Raw genomic sequence first — 19,929 nt, 5'->3', positions numbered from 1 at the left:
TTATTCAGTTTTTAATCAAATCTTTTATTCAAAATTAAACATTAAAAAGCATGACTTACAATATTTTGTTGTCCTATGCTTGAAAAGAATATTTATTTTCTATATTAATTTATGAAGAAAGAATAACTTTTTTAGGAAAATAATCAACGCCCCCGGCCCCTTTTTGAACCTAAATGGTCCTTCCCTTGATAAGGTATCTGTCTAAGATGTCATATTCAACAAGTTAACTACCAAAAATTATGATGTATGGTGTACATGCCATACTTTAATATCATTTGAACTGGTTTTCATTTACACTGATAGTTGATAATATTAATTTTTATAAACCCCTAATCCTACATACTTTCAGTAACAGTTTTTCGTTTCGATTAAATGATATAAGACAATGAGTCGAATTCTTGTAATTTGTGATTATGTTGTACTATTTTAAAACTTTCAAAGGCTAGGGGGAGTGGCGTTAGCAAACACATTATGTATGTGCCTTTCTGCTCATATCAATTATTTCAATGGAAAAAACTACAGGAAATCATAGATAATATCGAACATAACGTATGGAAAAGTGGGATATATCGTTAACAAGAATTTAATAAAGGTAAATGTACTATAACTGTAAGTTCCATATCACCTAGGAAGATGGAAAAGTCCGCGACACAACAAAAATGATTGTCCTTTTTTCAATACTGATTTTTTAAATCAAATTGTTCAGATATTTTCAGTATGAGACTAATGGAAAATATCAATTTTATTTAAATTACACTTAACACTTTGTTCTTGTGTATTTTGATGTTCACCTATTCACATTATGAATACTTGTATAATTTCAACAGTAAAAAAAAGCTGATATTCAAATGTATTATACAGTGATTGTCTATATCCTGTAATTAAATTTCGTTCATCATTTTTGATTTATAAGACAGAAAACTCACAATTGTAACATAATACTGCATTTTGCACGTAATAATCTGCTTAATAGTTCGGTTTCTGGAAAAACATGGTTAAATATAAAGATTGATATGCTATTCTATGAAAAAGAGTCAAGATGTACTTAGTTCTTGGAACGTCGTGTAGATAGACAAGGATTTCGTTTGTTTTACAAATATGATTTCTACTTACTGGGAATCCGTCACTGACTTAATAAATTTCAACGAAATGATAGACATGCACCCCTCTAACGACTTGGCCAGTGTTTCATAAAAAAACAGAGACGGCATCTGGTATATGCTTTCAGTTTTATGAACAAACCATTTAACTTTTGGAGGGGGTGAGCTGTTTATACCTGAGCCGGATTATTTTTGTCGAAGCATTTAATAAATGCAATAAGGTTTTATTGCAATAAAACTTTTTTGGGGAAAATATATATATTTCTTTTTTTTTGACAAATCATAGCCGGAATTTTATGTTCTAAAAATTCCTAGCCCCCCCCCCCCCCCCCCCCCCCGAAAATCAAATGGTATGTGTCATAGAGGAGCCCGAATCGCTCAATTCAGAAAAATAACTTTTTGTCATGTCTGACGTACCGTATTCCCATCATCTTTTTTTTTTCCAACTGAAAAAGGATATTACCTAGTGTATAGGAAATATTTACTGGAATATATATATGGTATAAATAATACTTAGTGCATTAACATTTTGTTTTCGATTTTAAATCCCTTGAGATCATCGAAGTAATATCTAAAAAAACACGATTAGTTTGAGGACTTGTACGCCGAAAAGAATCTCGCATTGGTCGTCAAAAATGCATCGCTTAAAAATAACAATTGTTTCTTTCAGTATGATTTTTTTCTACATATAAAAGAATGAAATGTTCTTGGCTATTTCTTTCGACTGACTATTTTGCAGGTAAATAGTTCAAAGACTATTACCCCAGTCAAAAGTTTCGAAGACTACCCCCCCAGTCAATAGTTTCAAAGACTTTTACTCCATTCAATAGTTTCAAAGACTATTACCCCAGTTTATAGTTTCAAAAACTTATACCCTAGTCAATAGTTTAATAAGCATATGCCCTGTACTTTTTAGTACAGGTTTTTCATTAGAAAACAATGACGTCATTAACTGTTCAGCTTTGAATTGTCCTATTGAAAACATTAAACTACTAGTATAAAATATAAATAAACGGTATAATATGTATGTATTGTACTGTCGTCGTCACAATGTCTCCATAATCTGGGATAGCTTTTTTGCACGGTAGCAAGCTTTCATTATATGCATTGGAATTTATACTCAATGATCCCTAGTCTTGATTACAGTAACCGAAATATTAAAAAATAACACAATGGCAAAATCAACCCCGATAGTTCATCTTGTGCATGTTTTATGTGACCATTTTCCTGGTAGTAGATTCAGATTGACTTTTTTGGAAAGTTGTTTTGTTAAGTATAATAAAACACTTGATGACTGGTTATGAAGAGTACGATACAGTTTGCTGTCCCTTAGACTTTTGCCATCGGCTTCACCTCGAGCAATAACCGGTATCTCAGGAACAACATATTGTTATTACCCTCTTTACCAGTCAATCGTCATCGTACGCGTAATTATCTTGTGTTTCAATAGTATATAATATTGCATGATTCTAAGCCAGAGTAAAACTAAATCAAGAATTTGAGTTTTGTAAATATACATAATTCAGTATAATAAAGTAAAATAACTAAAATATAGAAAAGTCTCAAGACGGAAATTACCCTATCAATCAAGTAAACAAAAATGCCAAAAACATATTCACCTAGTAGATGCACTTTAATTAAGAATTTACCTATAACCTATATTTTAAAAGGATTTTAGAGTTTCGTCATTTCGGTCGATAAAGTAATAAACGAAGTTGTGGTGGTATGCAGGCAATGCTACAATGGCGTTCTTCAAGCACCTTTTTTTAATTCGTCTGTATTAAGTCAAGATGCTGCAAATAGAGTCATAAATAAACTTGTCATTTCATTACAAAATAACCACATCACAACATAATGCAATTCTGAACATTTGAAGGTCCCAACTTTAATATTTTGTTACCTTACCAACAGAAAAATAAACACATTCAAATATCGTGTTCTACGACTAATCTTTCAGTACTTTTAACTAACTTCTTATCAAAGAACTTATCACTAACTTCTGAAATAAGATATATGAAAATGATAGAATTAACTATTTCTTAGTGTAAAACATTGTTTGGATGTACCAGATTAATACGTCATTTTGATGAAGCTTTTCATTCTGTTCTTTCAAAATACACCTCCAGATAGTTTTATAATATATTTCCTTTTTATTTAAATTGTAGATTGGTGAATCTCAGCGCAAATTCTTTTGGTGTAACTAATTTAAAGTAAAACAACAGTAAATGGGCTATGTTCGCAGATTTTGCTAAAATTTTGCATACAACATTGTTACTGAAAACCGAAAAAATAATGCTTTTACCTCTTTTATTACCTGAAATATTGCATATTGATTTCTTTCGATATGGGTGAATATTTGTAAAGAAAGCACATAAAATCGGCGAAAAAACATATGTAATTTGTCAAAAAATCGCCATAGATATGTCCCTAAAAACTAAATGTTGATGACACATAAATTTCTGTTTTAATGATATCAAATAATCATATGGTTACCGATTTTTTGGTTTGTCTAATAATCAATTTGTTACCTTGTTGGTAGTGAAAAACGTTAAAAATCAACGTTGTACGGCCTGCAATGCGCCAACGTTACGATTATCTGGATGTTTCATTGATATTTTTTCACAGAGAACACAACCTTAAAAGATGTATACCGTAAAAACGAAGTCGGTGACCCTATCTTTAGTTTGCATCATTTTAACGGAAATTTATGTAACAACATATTGTTCTTTAAGAAAAATCTATGGAGTAGAGTTAGAGATTTTGCGAAATTTAGACAAATTTTATGTTTTTTCGTCGATTTTATGTGCTTTCTAAACAAATTTTCACCAATTTTGTACAAATTCAATCAGAAATATTCTAAATGATAAATACGATAAATGTTTTATTTTTTCGATTTTGAGTTTATCGAGCCAGAATTGTATGCAAAATTTCACTGACATCTGTGACATAGTCATAATAACTTTACCTTAAAGCTTCTTGTCTATGGAAACCGGTAAATATGACAGATATTCACTTGAGGTTGGATGAAATATTTTAAGCTATCAATTTTCTTGATAATTTTAACGTACGTTGCGACACTATAGTTTATCAACAGCTTTGTTTTTTACTATGATGACATATTGAAGACTTGATATTGTACTGTTATGAATCACAGTTGATGACCAAACTCAGTAAAGATCTGTCTAAATTCCACCTTATTGATAAACACAACAATACTCACCGGTATCTTAAATACGATTGTTTGTTAAAAGGTCATGCATTTTCTAAATATGCGATCGAACTTCACGCAAAAGAACTGAATTTAGATAAATCATATATAAACGGAAATAACATTTCTTTTCTAGATTTATATATTTCAGTTTTACACGGGAAACTCTACACTTAAATTGACAACAAAATGAATGATATATAGTTCCCTATTGTTTATTTTCCTTTTTTGTTGACGGTAATGCTACTTTGGAACCTTCTAAAGTGTTTAAAAGGCAAGACAACCCCTTTGCTTTTAATATTCCATGTGCGCGTAGAACTATTATGTAAATATATACACTATATTCGTTCTTGTTATTGTATCGAAGACTCTGACATATACATACAAGTTAAAGTTTGGTTTTGATCTATTGATAAGAAAGTGCTTCTGACATATATGCTTACATATACAAAATCTAAGTGAATATAAATAAGATTACATTTTCATATGTTATTGTAGATGTAAAAGATGAATACTGATAGTACATGATAGTAATGTTAATGAATAGACGGAAGATATCAAAGACCAAAAGATTAAGATATCATTTATCAGATGAAGTTTATTAATAAAGACATATTTCATTTTTTAGCCAATGTCGACTTTAGTTGGTATCCTTTTAGACGTGTCGGCATCAATGCAAGAACAAGCAAAGGGATGTTTTGATGAAGAAGGCGGAGAATGGGCTAGATCAGTTTTTAAGGTCATCGATGACTTGATCAAGCACGACGTGTCTTCAAATAATCACGTTTTTGCAATAGGCGTTGGTGGTTGTGGTGATCAAACATTTGATATTCTCAAGACCATTAAGCAGTTTCAAGGTCGACGTCAAAACGAAATGTGTTCACAATCATATGATGAAATATTGGAAAAAATCTTTACAGTTCTAGAAAAAGGCGGAGCATTCAAAATTCGAAAATGGGTTCAACCGGAAGTTATAAAAAATGCTGTTACAATAGAAATGGCTGATTTGATGTTACATCAACTTCAAACGAATGCTGAATTTCTGGAAAAGTTTGTTCACAAATGTTAACCTTCAGCATGTCGACATTTGACAAGTCAAAGTACTGAAGAGTCGCTGATTGGCCGGATCTTAAATGGAGTAGGCAATGTTGCACAGAATATATGTACATATACTGCAACTAAAATATTTACTGCTGCAGAAGAAGACGTATTAGAGGTTGAGAAAAGGGCAAAATCATGTTTATTGAAGCCAGTGCAAGATGTTTACTCAGTTCACGAAGCCTCAACAATAGTACATGGATATGTTGACGAAAAGGAGCTTATAGACGAAAGACTTGATGAGTTGATGGAATTAGTTGAACCATTTATCTATGGAAGGACACCTTTGTATTCAGCCATTGAAGAGGCAACTACAATATTTTTAAAAGATCAGTTTTCAGACCATAAGAAACTTTTGTTTGTCTTATCAGACGGCGATCCGACAGACAAGGGTGAACTAGAGAAAGCTTCATTCGGATTTAAAAGTCTAGATGTAACAATTGTTACTTGTTTCATTACCAGATCAAATGATGTTGAACCGAAAAGATTGTTCAGTGAAGAACATTCGTTGTGGGAGGACGGTGCCAAATTCTTATTCAGACTGAGCTCCGTTCTTCCAACTGATCGATTGTATCGTTCTATATTTGTAAAGCGTGGATGGAATATCGATATAAACAACAATGAAACTAGATTATTCATTCAAGTGAATCACCCAGACAACATACACGATGCTTGTGATTTAGCAAAAACAGTTGTTTGTTCCCAGGATGCATTATCCGATCTTCTTGTAAAAGTTTCTCTTGACAGATATATAAACCGAAATACCAAATATCTAGTAGCAAGAGATCAAGGAGACGATGCCACATGTTATGCATTTGTTGCAGCCACAGTAATTCATTTATCTATTCATAGAATTATAGGAAGAGAGGGTGGCTGGCCAGATTTCAACATAATTTTGCATAACATCATTCGGTGTTATGGAACAAAAACAGCAAGTACATTAAATGTTCTTAAGCACGTCTGTCCAGAATACCGTTTGCAGTGCAGAAAGATCAACATTGAGGAAGCCATGCAAGCAATTACAGAAAAACGACCAGTAGTCGCAACTTACAGGCTTACTGATGACGAGCGACAAATATTTAGCGATTTCTTTTACTATAATAAAAGGGGTATTCTTTCAAAAGAAGAAATAGATATAACAAAAAGGTCCGAGAAAATAACGGCTGCTGACCTTAGCGGACATGCCGTTGTTCTCACTAGTTTTAACGCAGAATGTCTCCGTTTAATGTCGTCATGGGGAGATGAATGGGCTGATGGTGGTTTCTTTAGAGTCAAGAACGCCGAGGTACTAAATATGCAATTTATTGATGTCTTTTGGGAATCAATTGATTTAACTTGCAGTGAGGAAGCTTATTACAAGGATCACGGGAAAAAAATCGCACAAAAGCTGATCGAAAGGTTTATTGGGCTACAGAAGGCTGAATACGAATGTCCATTATGCAAAGTCACCTTTCCTGTCACTGATTTTGATGGGTCTTTACGGGAGGCAATTTGTCCAGAATGCAACGGAAAATTTTCCTGTGGTGATGTCGGCAACGTTCTTGCAATGAACATTTATCTAACGGGTCTAGCTTCATGAGATTCCATTGTTTGAAGAATGTGCATGAATAGATGACTTACGTATTTCGATATGGGCGTAAAACTATTAATGCCCTAGTATGCTTTTATTTTGTACATTTATTGATCATACATTATAGTATACATTTTCAAGATACAATGCATGTATAACAAACGACGAATCGAAGCATAAATTCTAAACTTGCATATGCAAATAAATTGAAATTAGAATACAAATTATCATACATCCCATTGAATTCAAATCCACAAAATGACCTAACCTGATAAAAATGTTAATGCATTTCTTTACTTTGAAACCCGAAATCCATAGAAAAAACGAAAAAGCTATAAATAACAGAGTAAGGCAGTGTGTTACAATGGTCTTCTCTGAATATATTATTTATATAATTGTTTGTAAGATATATTTGTCTCGTTATTTCGGATTTTTGTAATATTACTTTTTTCCTGAAATATCAAAATAATTTACATATTAAAATCGTCCAACTTTAATGCAGAGGTAACACCTTCACGGATCACCTCGCCGGTTTTACTACGGATTAAATATCACGGATGATCCCGGAATTGCAGTTTTTAGTCTGATACAGATCCGAAACGGTTGCACAACGAGGTGAATACAGGCATCGACGTATCTGCCACGGATAAAGTAGCAGAGGTGTCATATGGTGACATGAGTGATGCGGATTCGTACGGTACGACACGGTTAAATAAGGAAACGACACGGTTCAATATGCAATGGTACGTGTCGGTGCGTGTGAACTGCAGATATACACCGGTTAAATACGGTATAAGTAGGGTTATTACGAATAATAACGGTTTGATACGGAATAGTACGAATCCTGAACCCATTTATAATTAAATTCAGATGCATTTCCAAATATTATTTTTTCATAACTAAATGGCTAGTTTTTATCATAAAACTTTTGTACATATACGTAAATTACTATAATTTGTCCAAATTTAGAAGAGGTTTACTTTTTTTAGTTGCTTGATCCCAATTTGTCGATATGTTTTCCGTATGCAGCGTGATTTTTCTCGTAAATGTCCGGTGATAGCAATACGCAAGTGCGAATAGAAAATCAGACGTAAGCATCGCTCCGTCATCAGGATAAACTATATCCTTTTGTACCTGTTAAACATGTGCTTACTTGAATATCAATGTTTTTTTGTTGATTGTTAACAAACGGGTGACAATCGTTAAACTTCAGATTCAAAACGCAACCATTAATTACACAATGCTGCCATATTTGCACAACAAAACTGACCGACTGAAATATGTTAAAACTAGTATACGAAAGTTAAACGAAAAATGATAAAATCGTGCACAGAAGACTTAGTTTAGGATATATGTATGCATTGGTTCAAGAATTGGATTAGCATTATTTTTCAACAGTCATTCATTTCATTTTGAGATTTCACTTTTTTTTCAAATGTAACAGTTCTTGGATCTTATGCCGGCCTATTCTCAATACATTCTTAAACTCACAAAGTTTAACCATGAGGGTCTCATACTGACCATGGATAAGTCTTTGCGGAAGCCAGTCCCTAGTCCATTATCACCTCTGCCTTTGGTCGACTCTACCTCTGTAACTGCCCTGACTTTTTTTCCTGGCAATTAACTAAAAGCATCAGTTGTTGATATTTCATGTTGTATAATGTTATGTATACCTCCACGATCAAGTTAACTTTATGTTAGAGGAGCAGACCATCAACACTTTATTACGGCCCAAACCAAAGTTAACTTTTATAGCAGACCTGGTGATAAGTTCACTTGTGTGTAGGACTGCTTGTGGCAAATTGAATTTCTTCCTAAGTTGACTTCAATATATACTGGCCATGTACCTGTCCTAAAGTTAACTTTTTGGGCAATCATTTAACAGTCCTAGAATCTAGTTTGTTTTTTAAGTTAACACAAGTTCTGTCCTAGGATCGGTCAGAGCAGTCATAAATCCTAGGATAAGTAACCTTTATCAAGTCATAAAGTCTGCCTAACTTGCTGTACAGTTTAAGACTGCTCCCATCAGGATATTTCTATTTTTATTCTGTAAAAAAAAAATTTCATAAAAAGAGTTGCGTTCTTTTTGTACTTTGTCCACAAATTTTCGTAAAATTCGTCCAATTGGAAGTAAATCTGGATATAATTTATTAAATATGTTTATATCTATAGATTTCGGTATTGTAACACCCTTCATTACCGTGTATTCCCTTCCGCTATGCCTCAAGTTATACTAAAATATTAAAATATCAATATCTACAGATACTAACGTACATGCATGTTATGTGCCACAGTAATGTCACAATTCTTTAAAAGATAATCGTAAAATATTGGTCATCGGTTCTTAGGAAATACAAAAGATTCCACAGGGACTCGTGGATAAAACATAAATTGACAACGCCATGCTAAAAATAAAAAGACAAACAGACAAATAATAGTACATAATACAGAACAAAGAAAAATAAGACTAAGCACCAAGAACCCAACTAAGAATTTGAGATGATCTCAGGCGCTCTGTCGTGCGTTTCATTTTACTTAGTTAGAAGTCTAATTCGGTAGGTCACATTAGTAAAATGGGAACAGGATTGTAGTGACGACATCAGGAACATAAAGAACAATGTTATGGCTAACAAACACAATAGTACACAAATTACAACATAGAAAATTAAACTATGCAACACAAATCTAACAAAAATTATGAATGATCGTAGGTGCTCCGAAAGGCTAAATCTGTTCAAGATTCGATAGAAATATCATGAGGTACATTTCATCTATGTAAAGCTATTTTTCTGTTCTAGAAAGGAAGGAAGGAAAGGATTTGCTCAATCCAACCATTTTAATGATGAAGGCCGGTCTGTCTTGTCTTTTAGATTTTGGTACATGCAGTAATCAATTGTTTATAACTTCGTGTTATTCCAATAAAGGCAACAGTCGAATACCGCTATTAAAATGGCATTAATCTACTTGATCGTAGGTGCTCCAGAAGGCTAAATCTGTTCAAGATTCGATAGAAATATCATGAGGTACATTTTATTTATTTTAAGCTATTTTTCTGTTCTAGAAAGGAAGGAAAGAAAGGATTTGCACAATCCAACCATGTTCATGATGAAAGCCGGTCTGTCTTGTCTTTTAGATTTTGGTACATGCACAATCCATTGTTTATAACTTCGCTGTTATTAAAATAAGGGCAACAGTAGTATACCGCTGTTCAAATGTCATTAATCTATTTGAAAAATGGTGGGTTAAACCTGGTTTTGTGCCAAGCCAAACCTCCGCACTTTGTGTTAATGTGAAATAATCCGCTAAATGTAAAGCATTACAAGACGGGAACAGAGTACACGTAAATATAAAAACACAAAAGACAGAGAAATACATAAATTAATAATATAATAGAGTATTGTGACATGTAAACCACAGAATAACCACGAATAACTAAAATAATTCAGGACTCCCTTTTAGATTGAAGAAATGTAACATTTACAGAATTTAAAATAAATGATGAACTGAATAGATTAGCATTCACAAGGGACACTGTTTTGCAACTCTAGATGTCAACTTATGGCAGTACCAATAAACAAGCAAGTTACACTTTTTTATTACTTGTATTTGAAGTTGTTGTGGGAATAATATATACATTTTTGAAACGCAAATAAAGCTGTTTCTGACAGGGAAAGCTGAATTATAAAGTTGTTGTGATGTTTGCGTATGAGGGTGCTGAATTGGTTTTGACAGGTCCAATAACCTTCCAAATAATTGTCCTATGAATAAAGCAAGGAAGCAACCAATTGAATATCTCCTTATATTAGTTAAACTAGTCAGAAAAACAGCTCTTCATACGATACACGATAATTTTAATATTATGTACAATCAGCCACAGTATATTGCTTTGTCAACACAGCAGTCGGAATGAGTTAAGCAGCTGGCATCACATTGACAATTGTACGAACCACTGACAGTTCCACAGCGACCATAGCAGGAGTTTTTATTTTCTAAAATAAATATTTTCAATTGGCCAATAAAAAATACATAAATATCATAGATTACATTTCATCTTACATACATTTGTGTCTTATATTTTGGTACAATTAATATGAATCAATAACAAATGTAATCTAGTTCATTGAAGAGGACAAGTTTTGATGTTATGAAATTATTCTCGTAAGTCAAATGTCCAAAGCGTATTCAAAGGGACACTAGCTACGATATATACTGTAAACCAACTTATTTGAGCGAGCGATTTATTTTCGTAGCTGCGAAGTGGACTACATAGGAGAAAACGCAAAATAAAGTAACTGCGAAGATAAAATGATTTATCATATGTTTAGTAGTAAATACAGTAGTTTTACATATGTGATAAATAGCCTGCTGTTTAATCCATATCGCGCAACTTTGATGCACACCCTTTATCGCATACCCTTTATCACACCCCCTACTTTTTTTTTTTTTTTTTTTTTACTTTAAGTCAGTTTTGGTTTTGGTTTGCTTAAGAAAAATTTTCCTCAAAATAGGTAAATTTTTTGAATGACGTCATTGTTTGGTATGTGACGTCACGAACGTCGAGTTTTCATATTGTATGTGACGTCACGAACGTCAAGTTTTCATATTTTTTGGCACACTAAATGCAACTATGAAAAATACAAAACTCACAAATTAATACAATAATAAACAAAATATTTTTAAAACAACAGCACGCAAATTGTAAGCCCAGCAAACACACGACGTACTCCCAACGTTGGTTGATGGTCGTCTGAACGTCATGTCTTGAGTTTACGTCGTACCAACGTTGTGGGAACGTAAAACCCCAACGTTGGATTCAGACGTACAGACAACGTTATAAAATTACGTCGTATACACGTGAATGTAGTACCGTGTCCGGACGTAACATTTTATTACGTTGTGACAACGTTGTTACAACTAGCATAATTCGACGTAACATTTTGTTACGTCGTATCAACATTATAATAACGTAGTTGGCAACCCTGTGAATATCAGCGCTAGAATAAATTAAAAACATGTTCAGTTGAAACAAATTTCCAGGTCACGATTATTCTGATTCCCAATCCCCCTTTTTTCACTCAGACATAATTTGTACCAAAATGTCCAAGAAAATATTACAATTCAAGTGTTGTTATATTAATGTTATTTATGAATATTTATTCATTTATATCATTAAAGAAGTTATATCATCATCTATTATTATTTTTTTAATTTTAATATCGGGTTTTTACGATTGGTTTTAGTGGAACGTTCAGCAGTACTCGGGTTTTACCTCTGCTTACTACGAAAAGTCTGAGCATGCGCACATTCACAAGTATTAACTTACCGCTTGTTTTGAACAGTGAATGATATAACATGCAGTGAAATTTAGCACAATACAGATTGCAGAACAAAGATAAAGGTAATATAATAATTTAATATTACGCCTAAAAGACACTCCGTGATAAAAACAAGTACTAAAACATATCTTGCCGTGCTGGGCGTCTATTGAAGGGGTTTTCTTCAAAGTTCAAGTCCATATTGTCTGAGACCGCGTGTTGAAATATGATACTTCTTCTTTTATTGTCAATATATTGCACTGATAAGGGATGTTTGAGCAAAAATTTACGCAATTTTCTTCTTATATTAGATTTGCTCGATTATCTTGTGTTGATTTTCAAGATATTATACTGAGTGAGTAATATAATAAAAAGGGGGGATGGGGGTGGAAGTTAATCTAATATATATGTAAGTAATTATACATGTAAGTTAGGCTGCAAGTGTCTTTCAATGTTCTTTTATTACTGTTGTAAGTATTAAAGTCTTGTAGTTTGACCTAGGCTTCTATAGGTTATAATAAGGTCAAGTCGGGGGTGGGTGTATAAATTCCCTGCTTTACTGTATATACCCCAGTTTACAATATTAGGTACGTTCGCACCTTACAAGTTCGTCCCTGAAGTCTGTTCGCTCCCTACATTTCCAGGCCCAAGTTTTATTTGAATTCCAGTTTACAAGTGTTAAATATATCCCTAAAAAAATGAATGTACATGCATACAGATCTCATTTTAACTGTACATGTAAATACATGAAGGTTCTCAGCAGACGAGCTGTAGTCTTCACTATCACCGAAGTACATGTATATATACACTCAAAAATGAGTCCATTCCTTGACAGGAAGATAGATATTATATAATGTAGATAGTAGAAAGGGAATTCTTTTCTTTTCAATGTAAGGTATCAAATCAAGGTGTTTATTAATGACACTAAAAGTGTAGTAAAAAACAAAGACATAATCAAACATAAAACTTATGAATTTTGGAATGCATGCATATTTGTCACTTACATTATTACCTAGTTTTCCCAAAGATTTGTAGGACTTTTACGCATGTAAACAGACAAAAGTATGCCTCAATATTAAGACCCATTGGTTTTTAAATGCTCATCTACAGGGTGTATTTAGTAGTAAATACAGTAGTTTTACATATGTGATAAATAGCCTGCTGTTTAATCCATATCGCGCAACTTTGATGCGCACCCTTTATCGCATACCCTTTATCACAGTTGTCAGCATGTCGGACAATAACTAAAAAAAGCTTTAACCAATTTGCATGAAACTTTGTTTATGTCTATCGACTTGAACTCCCTTTCAATTTTTTTTTAGATTTTACATAAATTTTCTGAGATATAGCTACATGTAGGGTTTTATTTATTTAAGGGGGCTCGCGGGTCTTAATCAATTTTTTTTTAATTTAATAAAGGATTTCGCTAGATTTTTCTATAAATGAACTCTATCTAATACTTAATAGAAAACAGAAATAAAAAAATGGGGTCACCGTTCATTTACGCTCACAATCTGCCATCGAAAGAAGCATACATTTTTGTTAATGTCCTTTTTTTCTGTTGAACTAATAGAAGAAATAGAGGTAATTAGTATCGAAATAAAAAAAGAACTAAATTACAGAAATCACTTAAATTTTACAATTATTTAGTTTATGTACAGTTTATTCGAAAACGACAATAAAAATATATAGGTCACCGATGAGTTAAAAAAGATATTTCAATTTTAATGCCAAAAATGTCATTTTTGTACCAAAGGGAGATAATTTGGAGCTTTTTCAATGATATCTACATTTTGAAAATCACATGGGGCCAACACGAATTGATTTTTTTGAAAGATTTATGTACCATATGATAAAGTAACAACTAATAAAGGTAATAAATAAAATTTGTAATGAAAAATAAATGTTTCATTTTTTTTCTGAAAATTTTATACCCGCGAGCCTCCTTAAAAAGGGGAATTTTTAGGTTTTCAGACAATATCTCAATAATATTTTTACCAATTTGTGAGAAAATTTGGTGAATAGTTTATATATGTCATGAAGACATGAGCTCCATTTAAATTATTATAATTTTAGCTTAAAGATTTTGAGTTATTTGATTTTTTACATAAAAAAGGGGGGTGTTTTTAGACAATATCTTTAAGTGCTTTAGCCAGTTTTCATAAACTTTGATGACTGGTTTACAGCCTTAAAAATAACCTTATTTAATTATTTAATAGATAAAAATAATGGCATTAATTTTTTTGGCAGGCTTTTTTTGAAACAGTCATTATATTCAAGATTGTACATGTGTATATTGGGATGTAATAAACTATCAGATAAATTTATTTGCAACTTCCCTTTTGACATAAGTTCAGTTAATTTTCACTTTAATTTATAATGACAGAAATAAAATGGCATAGGGTTTAAATTTGACAAATAAGAGTGTTCCAGTTCAAAATGTCATTATAAACACAAATTGATAGACATAACTTATTTTGTTAAAATATGAACATTATAATGATAATTTACAAAGATATTATTTTGTTGAAAAACATGTAATGTATTAAATTTTATTTTTTTCTGGTTTCATTTTGTAGTTGCAGTCTTCGACATATTTAAAGTATTTATATTCGTTTCATTTATATAAAAAGACAAGATGAATATTGACAGATATCAAATAAAACATTTAAAAATGAACAGGAAAAAAACTAAAGTTAATGTTTGAGTACAGAAACATTTCATTTGTTTAATTGTTATTTTGATATACTAACTTTAGCTAACATAAGTGCATGTTGTTCATACCTTCTGTTTCCAGGATGGATTTACAAAAAGAGAGGCGTAAAAAATACAAGAGACGGTGGATGAGTATTTCACGTTAAGTGAATAAAGATTTACATGTAGCTTCAAATAATGCTAATTACACAACAAGTTCTGATGATGACGAGGCCCAAGGCCAAGATTTTAGACAAAACAAAAGTGTGGGAACCTGTGGACTGGGACAAGAATTTATAGAATCTTCAAGTTTACCTAACATTAACATTAATCAAGATTTATCAGATGACTCTGATACAAGAGTACCAATGAACCAAAATGAAGATATTATAATTGAAGAATGGAATTGGGATATGATTGATCAACACGTTGAAATAACAGATTCAGAAGATGAAGGTGAAGGTGACAGTTCAACTATTTTAACTGATCTTTCAGAGTGGGCGACTGAAAATCTTATTAAACAAAATGCACTTGACAAGTTGCTCAAGATTTTAATTAAGAATGGACACAAAAATCTTCCTTCCACTGCAAGGACTATGTTACAGGTAACCCAGGTGCTTCGGATAAGTAATTGAGCAGTTCTTTTAAGGCCTTTGAAACAAGACAAAAGTAGAACTGAAGGTAACCCAGTGCTATGGATCAGAAAACAGTTCATATAATATAATACTCTTCTGTTGGAATATATGATAAAGTATATAATACATGGCAAAATCCGTATCACATGCCGTATCACTCTCGACCAATATCATCCCTCGGGCCTAAAGTCGCTTGGGCTGATATTGATGTCTCGGGATGATACGACATATGATACGGATTTTGCCATGTATTATTCTCTATTTATTATATACTTAGTAGTAAATACAGATAAATTGTATGTGTAATACAATCATTGGCAAGCGTGCTATATCAGCCACCCGTGATGATATCGATATCAGCACGGTTGCAAAAGCTTTATCACATCTTTAATCTGTATATCCGTCACGTCATCGATTGCAGTCACTGTTGCAAAGACTTTCAAATACGTCATGTCAAACCTATAATCTGTATGAGCAGAGCTCTTGGGATTATATTGGTGTCTCGGGTTGATACGAATGCGATATTGTAAAAGCCATATGATATTCTCTATTTACAACACATGTATATAAAAAATAAAATACTCTTTTTTTGTAAAATCATGATTGAAAGTAAAATAGTGAAATAATAATTCGATTTAACAACCAGTATAGTTAAATGTTATCAAAAGAAAGTAAATAACATGGATAATTAATTATTCACTTGCAAGTGAAAAGTTCGACCTCATTGAATCCATATTCTTGTGACCTTCCATTTAACCTTTTATTTAGAGATGGAAAATAAAACAGAATGTCAATATTGAAAGTGAAACAAGGGTAATTATTTTGATTGACTGATTCTATCCAAAAATTCTTTATTAAACAAATACAAATAATGTTTAACATATATTATAAACTTATTATATGAAATTAAACAGACCTAGAAATTACAATTGCACTAGTTCGCGATCTATATTTATGTTTATATCGCTCAAACGATAGTCAATTAGATGGCGTGTAGACTACAATACAGATGAAAAGATGATACATATTATTGAGCCCATGTGTCGAGTTTTTGATAAGTAGGTTTTTTCAACTATGATGAACATTAAGGGACTTTGTATTGTTTTCTTTCAGTATGTTGCAAACTTTTTCTAATAAAAACATGAAGATGCTTTTAATCCACTATTTCTGTTTATCCAGTATTTACTCCGCTTTCTCATTTTTTCAATAATGTTTGCATTAATGCATCATCTAAAGTTAAGCACAATTAAGCAAATACACATAATGATTCCATTGTCAATATAATGGAATTTTATAAGACTGTCATAAAAATGAGATGTTAAGCTAGCTTCAAAACCACTATTGTCTACATAACAAAATGTCTGTACCAAGTCAGGAATATGAATATTTTAGTCTAATCGGTCAACACAAATCTGACAACCAATGCCCTTTAATTGAAATCACTTGATTCAAATTGATTAAACGATGAAAAGTTATGCTGTCAAATGCATTATTCATTTTAACCGTCGTGAATTTGACTGCATCCGTCAAAAATTGATATGATTGAAATATGATCCTTTGAATTGCCGTCAAGCAGCGTACAACTTATACGTAACTGGTAAGGCCATAAAACTTTCAAATTGTATTCATCTTATTAAATTTAAAAACAAATTTTTAAAACGCCGATATCCCTTGTAGTAGATATAACTATACTAACAATGCCAAAATCAATTAACAAAGCAAGATAAATGAAAATCACCAATCACTTAAAGATAAAATATAAAAGAGAATGACAAGGCTATCGTGCTTATGTCATATTATTTCCTACTTACTGTTCCGAAACACCTTTTACCACCCCCGTCTTTTTTACTTTGGTGTGTCTGGCGCGGTTTGACGATTTTGTCATGTATGCTTTGTTCACTGTTGTATGTCTCGCTGGTCGGTTATTGTTTTTAGCCATTACTTTATCTGTTTGTTAACAACTTACGAATTTAAATTAATATCTCCTATGCTTCACTAAACTTTTATATTTTTTTTTTATAATTTCCATGAGGCGAATGCCAATTCGGTATTTATTGTTCATCACAAACTCTGTATCTATTAATTCATTTCGTTATCGTTGATATGTGAATTTATATTGTACACTCAAAGTCTTTTTTAGTATAGACAGGTGTAGCATATTGTATGACAATAGTAACTTGCATGCAAATTAAAATTCGTTAAAACAAATTACCGAGACAAGTTGTTCCTGTATAGCTAGGGTGGCACGTGCAGTAATATGAGTAGGGTCCAGACGCAGTACATATACCACCATTGTAACACGGGGTTGGAAAGCAAGGACTACCTAAAATAAAAAAAACTAAATATAAAATTCATTTTAACGAAAAAGAAACGTTTTTCCTTATCATCATAATTTACCTAGGATTGTCATCATAATTTACTTATATTGTTCTGTCTATGACGAAATAACATAAAAAAAGTGGTGCGCACTCAATAATCCGCATCACATTTTTTATGTTATTTTGAATAAACAGAAAAAACATTACAGTCATTCCTTATAATTTAATTCTAAATTCCGATTTAAACCTTGGCAAACCATGAAAAACGTCGATGACGTCCGGTCACATGACAAAAATTATGTCTATCAGCTGATAAACAAAAAAACAACGTCAGCCAATCAAAGGACGCGTAACATTCAATAAAATAAATCCCGTAAAACTAAACTATTGAAATATACTTACTATTACATATTGTTCCATACCATCCAGATGAGCACGCGCAGTTGTAGCTCGATCCACCAGAAGGAAAACATGTGCCCAGATTTTGACACGGGTTTGGTGAACATGCATCAACTAAAACAGAAGGTAATACAGTTTTTCTTCATTAAAACTATCAAATTATTCGCAATCAAAAGTTTTGATTACCTCACATTTAACAAACTGTATCAAAAAATGTTTTCTTTTACTCACAAAGTACAACTAGTGTAGAACAATTGATCTCAAACATGTTTAAATGTAACATCAAACAATTACATTGTCAAAATATATTAGAATCCATCATTATCATACAAATAAGTTACATTGTCAAACAAATATTGGAATCCTTCAAACCATCGCGGGATTTTTTAAATATCTAACGACACAAAAAGGTAAAATCTCTTAAAGTTGATGTGTTTCCCTCGGTTATAGTTTGTAACCCTGAAATATTTTCTCTCAATCGATTTAGGACTTTTTAACAGCGGCATAATGTTGTTGCCTTTATTTGAAAAATTCATTGATTTCTCAAATTGACGAGATAATTGATTGATTGATTGTTGTGACGCCACTTTAAGGCGCCACGTTAATGCTTTTACTTGGAAACCAGTTTTCATTGGTTGAGGAAACCGGAGTAAAAACCACTGACTTTGATAGGAAAATTTTAAATCTTAGTTAATTAAGATTGGAGTCGAGTGCCCTGCCTGAGAGGGGTTCGAACTTACAACCTCAGTGTTGACTGGCAAGTGATTTTAGAATTAGAACTATGTAAATCACTTAGCTACCAGGTATAACCCCCCCCCTCCTCAACCCCACACCCCACACCCCGACAATACACATTCAGGAAACTGACTGCTGGTATTGCAAACTATATCTTAATTCATTGTTTTTTTTATTAACATTTAACAGTCAATATAGAATAACTATGCATTGTCTCGAAATATTTATGTTCTTAGTACAAGAGTTATAGTCAGGTAGAAAGCGAGGCTGTGCCGAGAACAAATATCTTTTATATTTCGAGACAATGTACGGTTATTCTTTATAAACTGCAACTCTTATAACTGTTCTAAGTGAAGTACTTAGGGTAAACACCATCGTTTCTTAATTTTGAACGAAAGACGTAAAATTGCCGCGAACCTGCATTGTTTTATTGACGCCATGAATAAAACTCTACGGAAACGCATTTCCAACGTCGTAAACAAGGCGATATATGTTCAGTGAATGTATATCATATATGAATATACGGTCAATGCAAATTGACTGCTCAAGTAGCACAGCAGCAGTATATAAGCAATTATTGGGCTTACACTGGCATTGCGTTCCATAATATCCATGTCTGCATGTACAAGTATACGTTGATCCAGATATACTACAGGTGCCTGCATTTTTACAAGGACCTGATGAACATGGAGTCACTGTAATAAAAATGAATAATTTTCTATAAGTGAAATAGCAAAAAGTAAATGACAAAAATACAAAACTCCAATGAAAATTCAAAATGGAAAATCCGTAATCAAAGTGCATATTCTTGACTTAGACTTCGTCTTCTTTTCTGTATCTTCCTCCTGCTAATGGGG

At 32.3% G+C, this 19,929-nt stretch overlaps 1 long non-coding RNA gene across 1 annotated transcript; it reads right to left on the bottom strand.

The window, feature by feature from the left end:
* Positions 1-10,599: 10,599 nt before the first annotated feature.
* Positions 10,600-19,767, bottom strand: LOC143055693 (uncharacterized). Its single transcript, XR_012972137.1, has 4 exons — positions 19,660-19,767; positions 18,341-18,451; positions 17,833-17,943; positions 10,600-10,965 (listed from the first exon to the last, which is right to left on the bottom strand). It is a non-coding gene; the product is annotated as an uncharacterized LOC143055693 (long non-coding RNA).
* Positions 19,768-19,929: the final 162 nt, after the last annotated feature.

The sequence above is a fragment of the Mytilus galloprovincialis genome, chromosome 12 (assembly GCF_965363235.1).
Source record: "Mytilus galloprovincialis chromosome 12, xbMytGall1.hap1.1, whole genome shotgun sequence".
Classification (NCBI taxonomy): Eukaryota; Metazoa; Mollusca; class Bivalvia; order Mytilida; family Mytilidae; genus Mytilus; species Mytilus galloprovincialis.
This window is presented reverse-complemented; position numbering and strand designations above follow the sequence as displayed.